Below are 5473 nucleotides of genomic sequence, written 5' to 3' on the forward strand. Positions count from 1 at the left end.
TGCTTGCGCGGGACCTCCGCTGTTGCACTTGTTTTATGTTTCACGTTGTCTTTGCTGATCCCCGGTATGAGAACACGAATTTCGGTGCACGGTGTAGACGAGAGTTTCTGGGCGTGGGTTTGCTAAACCGGTGTAATTCGTTCATATGCTTAATTCAGGAACATCTTCACTACCATCAGGTGCCCGAGTAGGTAGAACAGATGCAGAAACTCAGATACAGACCTGTTGTTGATGAAGGGCTTCTACTGACATTTCTGGTCTTCATTACGCAGAGGGAACTGGGTAACGTGTTTAAATGAAATCCAACAGTTCCACAGTGGGGTTTGCCTGTACTGGTGTGATACTGGTGTATCTATCACCTCTATCACAAATACAGGTGATAAAATTTACCGTGAATCTCCCATATGCCAGTGGAGTATCAGGAAGCATTGCCGTTCATACCTAGAATAAGCAGCAATAGTGGAGCATCGAGGAGAAGAATCACCTTTCACAGCAGATAAACCTGCAGCAATTGTAAATAAAATAAAACCACTGACTTTCTAAAATAAGAACACAAATCAATGCTATAAAAGGCAAAAAAGCTGTAACAAAGTATTTAAAATACCACCAGGTGTCACTGTAACTCAAGAAAATGACAAGTGGTATGAGAACTGGGGTACCTCCACTGAGGAGTTGCTGCCATAGGACCGAACAGTGCTGAGCATTTTGCAGGAGGCACATTCAGCTAAAGGGATTAACTGCCGTCACGTTTGCTGGTGGGATACTTCATTAGAAGGTAGTGGGTGATCTGAAGCAGATCTGTAGAAGTACAGCTTTACTGAGAAACCTGCTAGGGACAAAACTTTGCATGAGGAACTTGGAGCATCTGAAGTTTTGTATAAACACTGAATTCTGAATTCTACTTTCATCATATGAAGCAGAAGTAATAAAAGCTAATTTGCATTTGATGCTTTCCCTTACCAGTCACAGTAGCATACACACAGGCTTAGACTATCCACAGATTTTCAGATTTTGTAAAGAAAACAGCCTTACTCATTCTACAGCAAAAGAAGAGCGAGCCGTGAAGTACGGGAGAAGTGGATCATACGCTTGCCCTCCTGCAGTAGGTACACTGACGTGACTGGGAGGCTACTGTATGTTCATTTCTCATTCTTTAATGTCTATTTTGTTTGGTTTAGCAGAAGGGAGGTCAACAGAAAGCAGAATTTTCATCAAGTTATGCATTAAACAATCTGGAACAAGCAGTTTAATTATTTGAGCCACAGATATGGCAACTACACTTAAAAATTTCAGAGAAAATGGAAGCAAAACTGTCTTTAGGGTAGGGTGGCACTATGTACAGGGACCCTTTCTTTACTACAGTAGCAGAAATATTTACCTTCATTACAGGTACTGGAAAACATTGTACTGGGCAATATAATCAATCTTTGGCACAGCTGCCGTTGTATGTAGAACTGAGAAGGGTCAGAAGTGTTGATGCCAACAGTTTTAATATCAAGTGTCAGCTGAAATAGTTGCAGATCTGAGATCATACGAAGAAAGCCAAATCGGGAAAGAATTCAGTACTAACATTAGACTCATGTTGACAAATGACTAATCATTTAGACTTGCCGTTCTGTGTCTTTCCCAGGCAATGGTGTAAAGTACATATAGCATTGTATTGAGCACTGATGACACACTAAATTAAGTACTGCAGTTGCAATTGACTGTTAGCATATTACTATTACTACTTGGAATTTAATTTTTTTTTCTTTGTAAGATAAATACTGTCGTGGTTTAACCTGGCAGTTTAACCTCAGCTGGCAACTAAGCCCCACCCAGCCGCTCGCTCACTCCCCCCTGGTGGGATGCGGGAGAGAATCGGAAAGGTAAAAGTGAGAAAACTCGTGGGTTGAGATAAAGACAGATTAATAGGGAAATCAAAAGCCGCGCACACAAGCAAAGTAAATCAAGGCATTCATTCACTCCTTCCCACGGGCAGGCGGGTGTTCAGCCATCTCCAGGAAAGCAGGGCTCCATCACGCCTAACGGTGATGGAAACGCAATCACTCTGAATGTCCCCCCTTCCTTCTTCTTCCCCCAGCTATATATACTGAGCATGACGCCCCATGGTATGGAATGTCCCTTTGGCCAGTTGGGGTCAGCTGTCCTGGCTGTGCCCCCTCCCAGCTTCTTGTGCACCTCCAGCCTTCTCAGTCGGTAGAGCATGGGAAGCTGAAAAGCCCTTGACTAGTGTAAGCACTGCTCAGCAACAACTAAACCATCAGTGTGTTATCAACATTGTTCTCACCCTAAATCCAAAACACAGCACTGCACCAGCTACTAGGAAGGAAATTAACTCTATCCCTGCTGAAACCAGGACAAATACAAAGAAACTTTGAATTTGAAACTAAATGTAAAAATAACACCTATATTAGAAATAACACCGACTACCTGTAAGATAAACCTGATGGTTGGATGGTCACAGCAAAAGCCAGTCCTTCTCTTAAATACTCTTACACACATCCCCGCACACACCCCCTCCCGGAGGCTAAAACAAATTCACATTGTTTTCAAGTGATTTATTAAAATCAAAGACCGCTATCTTTATCCTTTGCTGGTCTCCTGGTTAGTCTACACTGTGGTTGCCATATTTATTTCCAGGTGATGCTTAATACTCTATTTTAGTGGGTAAAGTTATGACAATTAAGGTGTTACTGCTAGTTCTGATTCAGATCAGTAGTATAGGAAAATGGAGAAACAAGAGTCATAAAGACAAGGTATTATAATACCATGCTTTCCAAAAGCATCCTCCTTTATGCATCTACATACATATATTTATAACATATAACCTGTATACTTTGTAATAAAAAGTGACATTGACATTCTTAAACAGCTTAGCATACTATAGACATTCCCACATATTTAAACTGTGATTTGCAACGATCATCTTTCCCCCAAGCAACTTTGACAATGCAGTGTTGAAGTTATTAACACTGATTAAAAAGTGGTAATATATGTCTTTATTAATTACGTCTTCTAGTTAAATGTCTCCATTTTGCTTCAGAAGAAACCTGGCAACAGGTTATTCAAATCTTGAACTGTATCAAGTAAATGCTTGACACTGATGGAGATGCATTTCATACAGAGGATAAATCAGTTGCTGTAGAGATAGGGACACGCTTAACATACCTGATGTAGATATATTTTCAAGAAACCTGTGGGTGAAAAGAACGTGGTTTGAGAGGAAAGACTGCAGCAATGAAAACTGAAAGAACAGATGGAAGAAAGAATAACACAACTGTGAGGCTCTGAAATTAATGAGTTAAGTACAGTCTAGCACAGCTTTGGAAAGTGCTATTCGAAGAAAACCCCTTTCTCTTCTCTTCCATGAAACCATATTAGAATCAACTGGCAGTGTGCCTTTTTCCAACATTAGATCTTAATCCTGCAGTTGCAACATGCACAGAACTCCGAGGTGAAATGACAGCAAATTCCATGTAGGAAGTGGCAGCCTGGTCATTTTTGCAGCTATATAGACTAATCACTGTATTTTTATCAAGTGCTGTCCATTTTTTAGCAACTTGAACCCACCTTACTTTCCTGAGCATGTTGCTCTGTAAGTGTCTCATGAGTTTTCTTAACCGTTAACAGAACCATTGAGAAAAACAACATAAAATTGTGAAAAGCTTTTATTAAGATCTTTTGTATTACAACAGCTGTAGTTTTATTATTGTTTTTAAAATGAATTAAGCACTTTGCAATTGTACAGCTTTCCACTAAAACAAAATGACCTTTTATCTAGCGTATGTGCTTTATTGATTTACTGTGTAATGTACTTTATTCTGGACAAGACATTTAATCAGGAAAGACGACCCCTTTTCATTTACATGGATTCCATATGTTTCGTTTAAAAACATGCTTGAAAGAACCTTGAAACTGTGAACTACTAGACATTAATTTATTGTATGACTATAATAAATACAGGTTTTTAAAAGTGCATTATATGGCAATAACCCTTGTGAAGAATTCGCTTTTACAAAGTCCTCATTATAAGGGAAGTGCTCAATGTGAACACAGTGCAAGCAGTCAAGTTGTCCTGAGCATTTATAAAGGTGGTCGTAACTACCTTCACGATGGGTGCGTGTTACCACTACTTAATGGCTTCATCCCTTTTTTGTCAACTAGAATCCTTTTGATGTTCACTACTGAATGTGACAGGAAAACGTAAGTGCAGATTTCATCTTTCATGTGACAGGTGCGAATCTTTAACAGTCAGGTGTGAATCTTTAACAGCTTAATCCAGAGATACTCCCAGTTCTGGTGTAAGGTAGGCCTGCTCAACTCAGTCAGCAACGCCAGACAACTGGCGTAGTAACAGTGACTGTCAGCTCTTCTCCAGCAGTGCAAGATGAGCAAAGAGAGAAAAGGCAAACTTGGAATACTACTTCAGTATTCAAGATTTTGCACACGCAAATACCCTGAGAGGTTGCGGAAGGAAGACAACACAAGCCAAACTCATATTGCTGAGGTTCATTTCTCACCTCTCTGACACTGTGGTATACATGACATTAACCTTTGAACTGGCAGCCTCAGCTTTACATAATCTCTCCCTGCCTGCAATAACACTCAGATTTGACATTTGCTAGCACATGAAAGAGTCTCTCCCAGAAGATGGCAACAGCATCTTTCTGCCAGTAAGCCAAGTATTGCATTGGGCTCCAGCAACATCCATTGTAAACTGGTGTCAGATACCAGTCTCCTAAGAGAGGGATTTTTAATGGTGTGCTAAGAGGCAATTCAGTGGGTTTGCTGATGGAAGAAATACAGTAATTTGGGGGGGGAGAGAGGGAGACACACAATACTTTAAAATAGTGCCTTTTACTCAGCACAAGTGCTTCTGTGCATGTATGTGTGTTTTCTTCTTACTTCGCTGACAAGTACATAAAATGCCGCTTCTACGGACTAAGCTTTCATGGCATTCCTTAAGTGAGCAAGTTTCACTAAAGTAAGGGTATGCAAATTCAATTCATGCCAAGAAGGATTCTCCTGCAGTCCCTAAAGGCGTGTTTCAGCTCATCCAACTTGACATCTACAGACTCTGGCATAATTTGGCACAATCTGCACTAACGCTGAGAATTTCAGTATGGCAGAACTAGTCCTGCAGTGTTCTCTCTGCACTCAGCAGAGATGGCACAGTTTGTCACACCACAGGTGGTCTGCTAACTATGGCAAAAACATCTCCATTGACTATGAAGAGCATAGGTTGACTAGTTCAGATATGTCCTATATTGTCGTATGTCATTTAGTCATATGAAGCCCGCCACAGGGGACAAAAAAACTTAAGACAGCGCCCCTTCTTACAGAGCTCTCATTTTTTGTGCCATGTGAGGAAGAGTAGACTTCCAGCTCCCTGCATTGATTTTTCTAGGAGACAAGAGTTGCTGCCAGATCGGTAACGGTCACTCCTCTAACCCAGATACAGAAAATAACG

The sequence above is a fragment of the Pygoscelis adeliae genome, unplaced genomic scaffold (assembly GCF_000699105.1).
Source record: "Pygoscelis adeliae isolate BGI_AS28 unplaced genomic scaffold, ASM69910v1 Scaffold286, whole genome shotgun sequence".
Taxonomy (NCBI): Eukaryota; Metazoa; Chordata; class Aves; order Sphenisciformes; family Spheniscidae; genus Pygoscelis; species Pygoscelis adeliae.